This window comes from Pteronotus mesoamericanus, unplaced genomic scaffold (assembly GCF_021234165.1).
Source record: "Pteronotus mesoamericanus isolate MK-2021 breed Mesoamerican mustached bat unplaced genomic scaffold, CSHL_Meso_final contig_74, whole genome shotgun sequence".
Taxonomy (NCBI): domain Eukaryota; kingdom Metazoa; phylum Chordata; class Mammalia; order Chiroptera; family Mormoopidae; genus Pteronotus; species Pteronotus mesoamericanus.
In genome coordinates this window covers 24,030,024-24,045,815 of record NW_026555247.1, presented here as the reverse complement: position 1 = coordinate 24,045,815, position 15,792 = coordinate 24,030,024, and positions in this window count along the sequence as shown.

Genomic DNA, 15,792 nt, shown 5'->3' with positions numbered 1-15,792 from the left:
CAGGTGTATCTGCTGTTATATACCACATGTCTCTAAATTGACTCTCAGAACAATCCAAGTTCCCTTAATTTCAAGTCTTCATGAATATCCTACTTTTGTCCCGTCATGTGATCAGGTAGTAGCTAAGAGTGCTGGTTCTGAGGTCAGAAAGACCTGGTTTCAAATCTAAGCTGGGTGAACAATGGGCAAGTCATATAACCTTTATAAGCCTACTTCATTATCTGTAAAATGGTCATGAAAATAGCTGAGAAGACTATTGTTAAGATTAATTACTGTCATGCTTAAGAGCACCTAGCACACCTGAAAACTCTCACTCACAGGAAGCAATAAAAACATCACTATTAGTCATTGTCTCTCTTTCCTCCATTCAGCCATCCTTCACGGAGAGCCCACTAAATGTGCTCGGTCCCACACTAGACCAGGAATCCAACACTGGGTAATTACTATAACTGAATATGAAATTTAGCTCTTAGCTTTCTGGCTGCCAAGGCCCAAAGGGCCATATTAATTATTGCTAAGGTATTTTTCTGTGCTCAAGTTGATTCAGCCTTATGATATTCATACAAGTTTAAGTTCTAAAGGAATGGCTATCTGATTATGGACTTTCAGATACTGAGACAATCAAAGGAGGATGCTATCTCAGCAGTCAAGGGGCCAAACCTGGTAGTAGCACAACACAAGTCAACCCACATTAACAATATCCCAGTATTCCCAGCATAGTCTGAGAAAACATAAACTGAACATGTAGGTGACTGCTACAGCTTCTCTCTCGTTGAAAATATAATGGTTGTGATGCAAAGAATATGCAGGTTTAGTCTAGTAGAGAAGTGACCCTAAGTATATATTATTTCTCTGTAACTCTAAATACAGAGCTTAGGAAATAAACTCACATGGCAAAGATGCATGTATGCATTCATTTAGCCTGATATTGACTAATTCACATTAATAAGAAAGACACAGGGCCTCATCTTGCCATATGCCGGCAGTCACTTTACTGGACTCGAGATAGAATCAAAGTAATTGCTCCATAAAGTAAAGCAGTTAGTAATAACCTAAACTCCAAAAGCCCTTTAATTTTCTGATTCATATCTTTAATCAATTTGCAACATGGAGCAATTGAGTTTTCCCTCTGGTTTCTCAATTGTTTGCTCAAAAGGGCTGCTCTGCTGCCTTTGACTGACGTGACATTATTGCATTTATATTGACTTTTACGGCAGTTTTTACAACATTCTAGGTGCATAAGTTACATGAAAATGTAGCACGGGAACATTTCAGGATGAAAGTAAGCCATAAAGAGAGTGGCTGGCTATAATGTCTGCAATTTACAGTGTGAGGACATTACACATCAGGCAGAGCAAACTGGTCCTGGGCTTGGAGTCGTCTGCTTCCAAAATCACCTGGCAAATGGTCCCAGCTGCATTCCCACAGACCCTGGACCAGGAAAAGCCAAAGCTGCACCAGGGGCTCTGAAATACTCTCTTAGACATTGTAGAACATAGAACAATTTTCTTGCTTCAAAGTTGGAGCAAGGGAGGGTGATGATGAGGCTGAACAATTTTGAAAACCAAAGAAGTCAACAGAGGCCTAAAGTAGGCCAAGGAACTGTTTGAAGACCATGCTGCTACTGATGGGTTGTCACCTGTTCACAGGATGGCACCCCAGTTTTCACCCCTCATTTCCTACCAAGGACCCAGCAGTGACGTAGGAAGAAATGAAAGGACACTTTTCATCTGCAAAGGACCCTCATTTCCACTGTCCCCTCTAACTGAGATGACTCTGTCTAAATCAGGTCCTCAGCATCTCCTACCTCACTGGCCTCCAAACCTTCAGTCTCTTGTTTCTCCTGTGCTCAATAGAGAGATTTTTCTAAGACATTGGTCAGCAAATGTCAGTTCTATTGCAAAAACATGTCCACTGGCTTCCTACTCCTTCAGAGGAAGTCCTCAACACTTTCCTCGGCATCCAAGCGTAGCCGCATCACAGCCTCCTAATTTGTAAGGGTAATGCCTCTGTTCCAGCCATGCCAGGGAGGGCATGCTCTGTGCACCAGTGCATTTTTATGTTTAGTGTTCCCCATCACTTTTTTTTTTAACCTGGACTCCATTTACTAAAATGTTCTGAGAGGCCAAGACTTAGACCCTAGAGCCAAATTCTCTGGTTTCGAATCCCAGTTGTACCACTTACTGCCTTTGGGACTCTAGAGAAATTGCTTAACTTTTCTGTGCCTCAGTTTCCTCATCTGCAAAATGGGTATAAGAGTAGAACTCATCTCACTGGATTGTTATGGCAATTGATTCATTTGATACATGTGAAGAGTGTAGGACAAGATCTGGCAGAGTAAGAGCAATTGAGTGTTAGCTGCTGTTTGGATGTTGATTCTTCTGTATTTCTTCTTCTAGACCCTTTTCTTCTTCCAATCCTTTCATAGTTAGCCCATTTCCTCCCCCCATGAAGTCATCCTAGATTTTCCTGTTAGAATAAGTTACTCTTCTGTGCCCTCCCTACTTTCCTCATGTGTGTTTTACTTACAACTTTTGTGGAGGTGACATGTGTCTCTGCTCTGAAGGGCGGGGTTTCCATCAGCAGCAGGAGCCCCTGCGTGAGGGGATCACAGCAGACAACCTACACTGAGAGTCAGCCTAGCGTGCCCTCCTCACTCTGCGGGTTTACCACCTTTGGGGTCTTGCCATGCGATGCACGCACACGTGGCACAAAGTTAGTATCTGTTACATGACTTGTGATTTGGTTGCGACCCATGTCAGGAAATGTTCAAGGTTCCAGAGAAAATTTAAATAAGTGAAGCTGCTCAAATCTTCCTCACTCACCCACAGGCCTTCTTCCAGACAGATGGGCAGTAGCAATAAGATTGTAACAGGGGCCTAGAAGAGTGGGTCCAACATTTTCCCACTCAGGTGGGCCTTTTCCTAGAGGGGACCTGGGGCTGGCTTGTGGCTCTCTCTGGAGGAGCTGAGTGCAGCCACCCCAAGGCAAAGAGGGAGTTCACAGGCAGCTACCTCTCTAGAGATGAGAGAATAAAGCCCTCATTCAATATTCCTGGTGGAAAACTTTTTTAAATTTTATTTTATGCACCTTTTCCATAAACACTCCTGTGGACTAGTAGTACCTTTATTTTATTCTCTCTGATCATGATGCTTTTTTGCTTGCTCTTCTGGGTTGTAAGGTCCTTGAGGCTGGGGACTATGCATTTTAGGTGTTTACTTTTGAAAATTTTATTTTTAAAATGTTAAAACACAAAGAAATCACTTCTGATCTGACTTTTAAAATATTATGTGACATAAAAAAAACAAGAATGTGTCCTTTTCCATCTCTCCCTCAATATTGCTATTACTTGTATATGAATTCTTCTTATATTTCTCTACTTTCCTCTCTCGCTTTCTCTCTTTCATCTATCATCTATCTATCTATCTATCTATCTATCTATCTATCTATCTATCTATCTATCTATTTATCATTTGTCTATCTCCATCCAGTTGTCTATATGCATAATGTATGCATATAATACCTTAAATATATGCATATAGTTAATAAACATGTTTGGCTGTCAGATTATTTTTCCCATTTAATGCTATATCATGGATACTTTTTCAATTCATTTGTATCTAACTCATTTTTTTTTAATGGCTGCACTCCTGGAAGTGCAGTCAAGAAGCATGGACATTTTGGGGTAGCAGTCCCTCAAATTCTGCCACAGCCTGGTGTCAACTTATCTTTCAGACATTGCTTTTTCCTTTTCGAACTCTCAGGTTTCCAGGGACTTGGTTGTGCCCTGAATAGAATATGTCCTTCCATGTACCTCTTGTGCCTTATTAGTCTGATATTCACCTTCCTGTGCCCTTGTGCCCTGTACTGTGCTGTATGCATAGCAAGTACTCAACTGAAGCCGGTTCTTAGAATGAATGGACATTCAGGAACCCCACCATAATGTTACCAAATCAGGACCATCCACCTGCTAGATGAACAGCATATATACAATAGTTGAGGGACTTTCTGTGTTTCAGGAAGTTCCTGAGCTTTTTTTGTTTCCTCAGTTTCCCATTCACCCAGTAAGTCTAGAGATACTGGCTTGTCTCCTGGGAGACCTTGGGTAGAATCTGGTATTTCAAAGTGCTTAATGGTGTTCCTCAGTAAATAAAAGATGTCATTAATATGCATGAAGCTATTTCATCAAGAGGCCAACAGAGCAAATTTAAAAGCTATCTTCAAGGGAAAAGAACTAAACTGCCATTTCCATGCATACAAATAACCACAATGGAAGTCTGCAGGAGCCAGGGCAGTGCTCCCCCTGGGGCCCCTCAGACTCTGCTGAAACCTTCAGGTGCCCCTGGTCTTGCTGTCAGTCTCTCAGGGGAGGGGCTGCAGAAGAATCATCTTTTATCTCCAGACTCCACAAGCAGCATGGGAGCTCTCAGCATTCCAGGGCTGTGCTTAAGGGCCCTTAAATGATACATCTAATGGTTTCCGAGAACTGTCCCTAACAATATGAAAAATTAGATGGGAAACAGCCAGCGCACGAGCAGGAGAGAGGCTCGGGAGGATTTATGATTTGCCACCACACTCCAAGGTCACATTACTACTCATAGGCATGAGAAATGGGGAGCATGGTTAAGGCAGAGTCATTAAGAGTGAACTGCGTGTGCTGTGCCAGCTGGAGAGCTACAACATGCTAGGAAGGGAGGTGAGGAGCCTGGGCTGCCATGTGACCTTCCCCTAGGTCCCACATCTCACCTAATCTGTACCTCATCTACAGGTAATCACAAACACCTGCCTGGAGATCAGAGGGAGTCCAGTGTGGAACTCCTGAGGCATCTCTTTCTTTAATTGTGCAAGTACTTTGGTCATTGGGCCAGTCTTCACTCCAATGTGAAGAGAGAGCTTGAGAGCTGGATGTGTCCACTAACAGGTCCTCAGTTGAGCTGCTTTTGTTTCTGTTGTCACCACAGGTGTTGCCATTGAAAAGGGTCCCACCACACACACTCCCCTGTGTTCGTTTCGGGGCTGAGATGATGCCTTTCTTTTCTGGCCCCGGTCCTGTTACAGGTTGCAGTGGGTCTCCTTACTTTTGACCTTCTAGTTACAGCTGTCAGTGGTTAAATACCTATGCCCAGCGGCAGTATTTCTAGGCCTTCTGTCCTTTGATTGAGACCAAATAATTCCAGAATTTTTGAAGTTCTTTATTACCAACAGACACCAGTTGACCCATCCCATGCTTTCATAAATAATCTAAAAGGGGATGTTTAGCATCTGAGTCTCCTTTGCCTCCTAGGGGATCCCTTGGCACCTATGCCAACTTACTCATCTCTCCTCTAGTTATGCCTGCTAGAAGGTATGAAAACATGCAAAGGCTCATGCCCTTTATATCTCACATTTCCTATTTAGGAGGGGTGGCCTGTTTGTTCAGGAAAGAGATGGATTTGAAGGGTTCCAAAGTGACTTTCTGTGCCCACCTATAGAGTGAAGTAGCAGGTAAATTCTCTTGTTAAAAAAATAAGTTTTATCTTTATAGGTTTTTTGCTCTACATATAATGTGCCTTACTAACACTTGCTTCATCTATCTTACTGAGATGTTGTAAAGCTCAAATAAGGCATCTGATAAAAACATGCATTTCAAAAAGAAACATAAGGAATTGCTGTATAGGAGATTCATTCCATTAGAAAGAGTTTGGTTCTAGATAGCAACTCTGGGTTGACATCTGGGCGGGTAGGTTTTTGCAACAAGAAACAGAGAATAAAACTTGGTTCTCCAAGGAAGGTCAAGAACACGGCAAGTTTGGTTTGTGTGTAAACACAGAGGGGAAGCCAAAAGAATGGAATAACACATGAAAATGGTTACAAGGGCAGTATTACTAATTTACAATATCCATCTCCCACTTAAATAATTGCTGTTTCCCTGAGGCTTTCCTCCAAAATTCAGTATATTTTTGAAGCCACTTAACCACTCTGGGATTTAGTTTCCTAAGTGTGAAATGAAGGATTTAGACTAAAATCAGTAGTTTTCAAACTTTTTTAAATCATAAAATGCCATGTACGAGCAAAGACACTAAATAAGTAAATTCACTGAAATAGAGTATTTGCATACTAAGAATATATAGTCAGAGATAAATGGTATTCTTCCAAAATTAGCTCATTCCTTAGAGGAGGAGATTCTGTCCTACCTAGCAACTCTGATACAAGCCCCCTGGAGATACTTGGGGGGCACTGATCTTTGGTGGCGAAGGCCCAGCTTTTTAACCAGGATTGTATTCACAGTTCTATCGAGCTTCTTGAGTAATCTGACAATGTTGGGCAGATAAAGGAATTTAGTAATCAGCACTTAATTTTTCCTAATTTTTCAAACAGGGAGAATAATTGACTCTGGCCTGAGGTATAATGTGAAGAAATGATCTCTGATAATGCTTAGAAGGCCATAAGCAGTCTTGATAATGAATAGTTCAGGTGGCTTTTCTTTATCTAATATTAAGCCTGCATTCTCTTAATGAGCTTATTTCTCACTTTTCTGAATGGTAGCTCTAAAGTCAACCCGTGCTCCAAAAGAGCACAGAAAAGTGTGTGGAGATAAGAAACAACTCCACTTAACAACATAAAGGCACTGTGGTCATTGGCAAATGCTCTTAGGTGGGGTTAGGGGGTCAGGTGAAAAGTGAAGAGCACTTGGGAATAAACCCTGAAACATAAAGACATCCTTGAGAGGCAACAAGGCTAAGTGGCACTCACAAAAATCAACCCAGCAAGCCAAAAAACCAAAAACAAAAAACCCAAAACCCTACAAACACTGAGAGTCCTGCCCGACATACTGCCCAATCACAGCTTAAATTTGTTTCTCTTTAGAGGCACTTAGATGGTTCTTTCTTCATAAACATTTTCATGATACATAGGGAGAATTGTAAGCAAGACATCATGTAGAGTGCCAGAGGATATATTGGGAGAGACAGGCTAGAAAAGGGAGTTCAAAACAAATCGTGAAGTTCTGGTGATGATGCTAGGCACTTGGGTTCCCGTTTGTAGGTAGATGGGAGCTATAGAATGTTTCTACATGGAGGAGTGACATGAAAGAACTCATTTAACTTGCACCTGATCCACCAAGAAAGCAAGTATTAGAAGGCAGTTGCGGGGGGGCAGAGGCATTTATTTTTTTAAAAGCCTACTCTATGGGAAAAACTGCTGACTTGACTCTCAGATCTATAGCTTTTATTCACATCTCAGATTCTGAATTTTTCCTCAACAATTTGACTCCTTAATTACTAACTCCTGAGTGCTAATCCTCTAGAAGGCAAGAACTAGATTCTGTCAGGTGTATCCCTGTGACCTACCATATGGCCTGACTCAGCATTGGGGTTTAATAGAAGTCAATAAATGAATGAACATTACGTTCCAGTTATTCATTTCTGTAGATGTATGCCCTGTCTGCTGTCTCAAAAGACTGTAGGTCGATAATGCATAGCAGAGGTACAGGAAAGCATTGACACCAAACCAAGCAGTCTGGCTAAATATGGAGAGGGTCTCCAGATATCAGAGCTCAGCAGTTTCTGTGATTTTTGTCCTGGGAGACATGGTGATGGTGGTGAGGGGATGTGGGAGCTGGGGAAGGCCAGTTGGCCTAGCACACCTGCTCTCAGCCATGGAAACCAAGGAGAGGTGGACTGGGCCACATGCTCAGGGGCTGCCCAAGGACAGTCACATGACAAGTATGCAGGATATTGAAGGAGTGGGACATGAGCAGCATGGCATCTAGGTGTGACAGCTGAGCTAGGCTTTATGCACAGGGGTGGTTTCCTGAAGCCTCCCAAAATATCCATTAAGGGTCTGAACTCAGCGTGTATGGAAAATGGCAAAGGGGGGCATTTTACTTTGGGTGTGATAAAAGTGAAAGGCAGACTGATGCCAGGAAATATCTTGGCAGGGGACCCTGTTAGAGACGCTCTGGACTTTCGGTTACCCTCTGGGTTAGAGAACGGTGTTTCCCCCTCCCTTCCCCACTCACACTAAGAGGAGAAGGGGGCAAGCTCAGAGACCCTTATGAAGACATCCCAGTCTAAGGGGAACACTGCACTGATTGAGCATCTGTGTCCTGAGTTTGTGGCAATGAGTTGGGCATGGCCTCTTATGTTGTAGAGCGTCTAGAATAGTTCTAGAGAGGCTGAAAGAAACCCAAAGCCACAGAGGGCCTCATCTGGTAGCCAAAAAGGGAAAGAGGAAGCCAAGAGAGGGCTCCCCAAGAGTACCCCAACCCTGCTGGTAAGACTGCCACTTCTAGAAAAGTTTTCAACAATAGCATTTATGCAGACTCATTCCTTTCATCCCATAGTTCACGGTAACTTGACCATATATTCTTTTTTGGTGACTCTAAATAGTTTTCTTTTCTTTTTACTAAAATACAATTCAACTTCAAAATGTCGTAAGAATAATAAATCACCCCCTCTTCTGACACCTAATACAACCAGTATTGTCATTGTCTTTTATTCTTAATTCCTTTAATCAATGACAGATTCTCTCAACTTACCGAAGGGACATTTCCAGTGAGAGAACAGAAGTAGAAAAGGAAGAATCCTTCTATTATCTATTTAAAGTTATATTTTAAATGGAGCACACAGGATCTACTCATATATGAACCTAGAACCTTTTTTTTCTCACAGTGTAATTCATCCCCATGTGTTGTAACACGTTCTTAAAATTTAGCAAATTAAAGTAATTAATACATGTGTAGTATTAAAAAAAGGAAGCGAGAGAATGTGGCTAATGAAAGTACAAAGACAAGAGTGGCTGCCTTTGGAAATGGAGTTTGTTTCTCAGGATTAGCACTTAAATTCCACTACCATCCAAGTACCAGTTGGTTTTCCAATCTATGCTCCATGCAAACTGGGATCCAGACCTAGCCTGGCCTCACCATCTTTATACTCACACCTCTTCCCTCTGTCATCTTTCCCTTGTCTCTCATCATCCAATGCCCTGGTCACATTTTGTCTGTGAGCACAAAGCTATTCCTATCCTTCCAATGTAGAAGGTAGAAAGACAAATTCTTGTTTTCCTGGACTTTTCTTCCGCCTAAGGGAGGCTGTACGACCCCTTTGTCTTCAATGAGACATAAGTCTGCTGTTATTGGGGTGAGGTTGGTCCTGAAATGCATTTTTTTTCCTGCAGGAAGAAGACAGTGTTGCCACCAACCTTTCTCTTGTTCCTTGTTCTGCCTTGAATACAGATGTGAAGTCTGGAGGGGCATGACCTTTCTGTGACAAGAAAGCGATGTGCATAAGAACAAGGGCAGCCTCCCTCCCACTGAACTGTTTCTCTGTACCTTCAGAACCCTGCTGGGAGGCAAAAATTAACTCCTGTTTATTTAAGTCACTGCAGGCCAGTTTTTCTATTACTTGCAATCAAAAGGATTCATAACTGACATAACCACCTTCATCAGTCTTCCCTAAGCAACCCAGCGTGGGAGACAGTGTGTATAGTGTTTATAGGCTTGGCTTCTGGAACCAACCTTGGTTTTGAGTCCCAGGTCTATCAATTCTTAGTTGTATGACTTTGGGCAAGTTGACTTACTTCCAGAACTTCAGTATACTTATCCATAAATTGGGAATCACAGTGGTGCATTTTTCACATACATGATGAATGAGATAATGCACGTGTAATACTTAAAATGCTGGCTGGTAGATAAGTGTCAAATAACACTGGTTTTCTTCATAGAGGTGCTACTCTCATCCTCAGCGCCCACAGCAGACTGAGATTTCTGAACCCCTCCCATGTCTTAGCTGGGCCACTCCTCCAGCTCTCTGAGGCCCACCCCGACTCTGCACTGGGAAGGGAGAATCCAGAGCAGGTCCACCCCTGCCTCCCCACACCATGTGCCTTGACCAGCTTGTCATGGTCCTCCACCCTAGAGCTACAGTTGGGCTTCACCCTGTTGGGCAATCCTAGTTGCCACGGGGCTCCCACAGCTGATTTGGGGACCCATCACACTGTACTCTTCAGTTTCTTTAAAGAGAGAATGGGAATGTGCAGCAGAAAAAGGGAAAGGAGGGAGTTACGAGACTATTTTCCATGCCTGTTTCCCAGTGGCCCAAGAGGCTCTGGTCGTTGCCATGGCAGCGGGCACTAGGACACCACCACCGTGGCTGCGTGGTCTCCCTGCACTTCAAGGATGGGAAAAATGAATCGTTCAAAGAGTCCCCTTCCCCCTTGGGACTGAGGGATTATGCTGTAACTTTATTATTACTTTAAATAAATAAATTACTCCCTTGAGGCCAGATGAAAACATGCTCTTATTAAGATTTTTAAAGTAGGAAAGCAATTTGAGAATAAAATCAAAGGTGCCCAGATGGATTGAAGTGGCTCCTCAGAAGCTGACATAACAGCAATTTGTATTTATATTGTGCTTCTCATCAAAGAAGCATTTCACAAAGGCCAGTTTCCCTAGAGTTACCCCATGGAGCCTCAGGGATCCGCCAGCCTCCAAAGCCCAGCCTCAGGCTCTGACCATGGTGGATGACCTCTCCTCTCCGGATCTCAGGGCTGGCTCGGTTTGGGAGCTGGGAGGGTGGGAAAGAAAGTGGTTGCCTGCTACGGAAGGACTCCTAGTGGAAACAGGTCATGGAAGACTAATTGGGATGGCTGATCCCACCCCACCCCCCAACACACACACAGTGAAAACTGTTCGAAATAAGAACTGTCTGGGGTTGGGATTGCTCCCTGACTACCCATTAGCAAAAACCAGGATTTCTGACTATGCTTGGCTTTCCCCAAATGTTTCAGACATGCAGGACAGTGATAAAGAACTTTTGCTTTCCTTATATTTTAGATGGGAGAAGACATATGCATATTTATATATTGAAAAGCTAAAGCATCTATCAAAGGATCCTCTTTTATTTGTCTCTGTCTCCACGTGCTTGATATATGGTAGGGGTTAGGTAAGTGTTCCTCAATGAAATAACAGCACAGGTGAATTGATGAAGGGCGAAGGTGGATCAATGAGATGGTAAGTGGAAGTTTCCAGGTAGGAGTGATCACTTTGTGCCTGGAGAACTGGACAGGATTTCACTCCTCAATCACAAAAAGAATTAAAAAAATATAGCTACCATTTATTAAAATCTTACCTTGGCACTGTTTTGCTTGGATCTGTTCCAGAATTTAATATGATATTAGAAGTACAAACTTGGCCTGTATTAGCACCGCTTTAGAAAACAGGAAACTGAGGTTTAGAGAAGTTGTTCCTTGTCCATGCGTTTGATAAGGTCATGATTGGGACTCAGCTCTACCTGGCTCCAAATCCATGCTTTAACTCAATGCATCCTGTGTCGCTCCAGCCATGGTCCTCCCTCATCTTTCCACCGTTGTGTCCACATCTGTGCTTGTTCCATGGAAATTAGACACTTGAGATATGTTCTTTCTCTTTTATTTAGCAAAAGTTCTGTATATTCTTTAAAGCCTAACTCAACTCTCAAATCTTCAGGGCCCAGGTTATACCCCAGCACAGCCACAAAGCAAATACTCTCTCCAGGAAGGGAGAGCAGGGATCCCACAGCAATTAACACAGGTCTGGATATTCTGTGTAATAGCTAGTGACCCACTACCACCCATGGTAGGGTTGTTCCCTGTCCTGAACTTCCATCCTTGTGACTTCACACACACAGTGATTGTGAGCTCCCTGCAGTCAGAGACCAGGGTCCAAGTCCTAGCTCTACTAGTTACCACTTGTGCGATATTAGGCAAATCACTGAACATCTCCCAGGATTATCTTCTCATTTGGAAAGATGAGGATAAATAGCATAGAACCAATCTCATAGCACTATTGGAAGGAGTCAATAAAATAATGACTATAACTGTCTTAGCTCCACTTGGCATGTAGTCACACTGGCCATGGCTGTCAGTCATGAGGCTGTGATGACAGAGATGGCAGCCCTCACATGCCCCTCCCTCAGCCTTAGTCTAGATGGGTTGGCTGAGGCCCTGTGTGGGACTAAGGGGGGCGTAAAAGGTCTTCAGTGATCTCAGGTGAGTGTCAATGTGGAATGCAGGGGCTGACAAAAGGGACACCATCTTACACTATTCAACTTCTGTAAATGGCTGCTTCCCATGAGTAGGACCAACTTCCTGGGAGGCTGATCCCCAGTAGGCAACATAAGAAGTGTCAAACAATGGGATAAAAATAGTGTGGAAGATCAAAAGAGATAGTGCACAGATACACTCTCTCTCAGGCCTGAGTGTACCTCTCAGGGATAACCTGCCCTTTCTCAACTCTGCTCTCTTGTTCACAACTCCCTCTGGCTGGTGCCCAACCCCCACTCTCCACATCCTCCCTCCCTGTTTTGGTCCACATTAAACACAACAATGCTTACAGCTCAGTTCAAATCCCCTCAGTTCTGTGAAGCTTTTCTCAGACTGCAGTCCAAATACCCCTCTCCTTCCTGAACTCTTACATCAGCGCTGCCTGTATTTCTCACACGTTATTTTCAGTATGGTGACTTTGCACTAATATTCCATTGTGCACAGTTAAGCCTTGATGATTAGTCTGCAGTTCTTCATGGATAGGACCTGTGCCAAATACAGATATTTGCATTCCAAAACTGAGGTCAGTAGGGAGGCCAGATGGAGCTGGTAATCAGTTTACATACTTGTTAGACAGAAAGATAAGTAGTAACCAACTGACCTGGCAGGGCCTTAAAAGTTGATCCAGTCCAAATCCTTTCATGTGCAGTGAATAAGTGGACTGAGAACAAGAGAGGGGAATGTTCCTAGCCCAGAGCCAGTTAATGTCAGAGCCTAGACTAGTGTTTCTCCACTCAGGCTGTAGGAAATGGTAAACTTTATAAGAGAGCCCAAACCAGACTCTGCTTTCCACATTGTCCCCGCTACCCTTCAGACCCTCATCTTAATGGACGTTCTGAGCTTTGCTGTTTTATGGGAGAGCAGTAAAAAAAAAAATATGCTCACTTCTGATGCACTGTGGGCCTTCCCAACTCACCCTACTTTGAAGACATAAGCTATTTGGCCTCACGTCTATATTCCACTGCACTCTGTGGAAATACCTACAGTCCTCCTAAAGCTCTTTGCACATCTTCCCCATGCCTCGCTTCATTCAACTAGCCTTTTCCTCCTAGGATTTCCTTTTAAGGTCATTGTCTATGTGAAGTCTTCACTGACACTCCCTACCCGACCCACACCCCAGATAATGCCCTCCTACCTTTCACCTCTTACTTACTAGATTCTACCATTTGGGGAATCATGGTTACAACTCAGTTCTTTGTAGTGAATATGCTTCTAATAAAGAATTAACTGCCTTGACTTATTCCTTCACAGATCAAGAGGCTATAAGAAAATTTTTATCCAAACAGCTTTTCATTTCAATAAATTTTTACATATTTATTTAAAGAAATAAGTGTATTTAAATAGCATTGCTATGCACAAAAATGCAGACAGAAAATACTACAATTGTTTACTATATCTGTCTTTCTATGTTCTATATATGGACAAAGATAAATTCTTAAGTTTAACTAAAGGATTTTTTCAACACATAACAAATGAATTCTCTGACTATGACTCTAAGTGCCTTTGTCCTAATTTGGGGAAAATAGAGAAAAAATTATTTGTCTCTGTGTCACTATCCACTTATGCCAAGGATCTGAAAGAACCCTTTTTACCGCTTTTTCAGAGCCTCTCACTTTTGTTATCTTAACAGTTTTACCTTGTTTTAATACTTAATATTTCAAAGTATTAGCAAAATCACAACAAAAAATGATTCTGAGTTTAGATGTGCTTGAAGATGGTATATAATAAAGTAAGCATTTTTTTTTTTTTTGTTAAGCAGCAAGATTTCTCAGAGCTTTTTAAAATGCTTGTGTAGCACGAGAACCGGCAAGGCATGCTATTGGAAGCAACACTCCCAAATGTATTTGACCTCCCATACCCCTTCCGTAGAAAGGAGCTTTTAGAATAGTGGTCTGCGGAACATCAGTTGGATGTCCGTAGCCACTTCGACAACTTACAGAAGAAACTTTAAAGGAATAAAATAAAACAGTTTTATTTTTCTTTTAAAAATCCAAATTACTTGACCTTATAACTACTATTAACTGTCTTAGAGGAAGTGCTATTGCTGGTGGTACCACAATGCACACTCTTTATAGAAAGGACCATACTTAAACCCTTCAGTCAAATGCTCAAATATATCATAATATATAGAGAATAAATTCACCAAAAATACTCGTAAGTATGAATAGATGCCCACTGAATGGTAATGAACATTTTATCTTCACCACAAACATAAGGTAATAAATAAACAAACCAAATGTGGTCTATATATAAAACAAAACATTACTCAGCCTAACAAGACATGAAATTCTGACATGTTACAATGAGGATGAACCTTGAGGATATTATGCAAAGTAAAACAAGCTAGATGCAAAAGGGCAAATGGTGTATGATTTCACCCGTAAGAGTTACATGCAGTAGTCACATTTCCAGGGACAGAAAATAGAATGATGGTTGTCAGAGAGGGGCTGGGGGGATGGGAAGGGGGAACGGAGAGTTATTGTCTGATGAGCATAGAGTTTCAATTTGGGAAAATAAATAATTTCTAGAGATGGATGGTGGTGATGGTTACACAGCGAAGTGAATATACTTGAAGCCACTGAACTGTGTACTTAAAAGTGGTTAAAATGGTAAATTTCATGTTAAGTATATATTACCACAATTAAAGAAATAACAACTTTGGACAATGATCATATGATAATCCCATAGATGAGATAGTGGGATGTCAAGAAGCTAAGAGAATCTGAGTAACCAGTCTCTGAAGAATATAAAATCTCTGTTCAGATTTCCTTTTTGAAAATGGTTTTCTTTAATACAAGAGGGAAAGCAACACAGCAGTTTTAAAAGGGAGAATAAGGGAAAATAATTTTAGAATTCTGTTCTTAACACGTTGTTAAATTTTAAATATACATGAAAGTCTGATAGGTACAAGCACAGGGCTAAGTAATACTATCCATTCAAATAGAGAAACTTTTGATCCCTGTCCATAAGGAGTTTATCACCTAACAGGAAGACACACCCAGGAATAAGCTGGAGACAACCAAAAGTGTGCCTGAGTTATTAACTGTGCTCTGAGAGATGCGCCTGAGTCCTAAAGACACAGCTCAGTGTGTATAGAGGAAGAGGGCTGTAAGTCTAATTGCAGCTCCTTTCCCTCTTCTTCCTGCCTACCTAATTTGTTCGTCTGTGAGAGCCAGATCCAGCCCCACTGTCTCTGAGAAGCCAGCCCTGATTCTTCTAACCCACTGTGGTCCATCTTATGAACTCTTCCTACAATTGCACTCTGGTAACTATTCAGAGTCTTACCCTTTTCCCCTATAATTTTAGGTAGATGTTGTAAAATGGCTAATATATGTTTATAGGTATTTTTATGTGTTCCCCTTATCTGGTTAGACATATCCATTGTTGTGGGAATGATTCAGGTTGCTAAAGTGGAACTGGGTTTTGAGTCCATAATACAAAAAAGGTTTGGAAAGCAGGTGTGGTCAAGAGAGAAATGGTTTTCTAAATTCCCGAATCTCCCCTTGTCAGATCCAAAGCCAAGTCTGGCAAACCCAGAGGTATAATTTTTACCCTCATTCACAGAACTGTCACAGAATAAAGACAACAGGGACATTCCCGTCAGGTAGGATGAGGAGAAAGTATTCCCAGGCAAGAAGGACGTTGTGTGGATGCCCCTAGGATAAGAATATACAAGAGTCAGGTTCTGAAGAATTAAAGGCCTGGACTCTCTTAGGCCTTGACCGAAGTGGG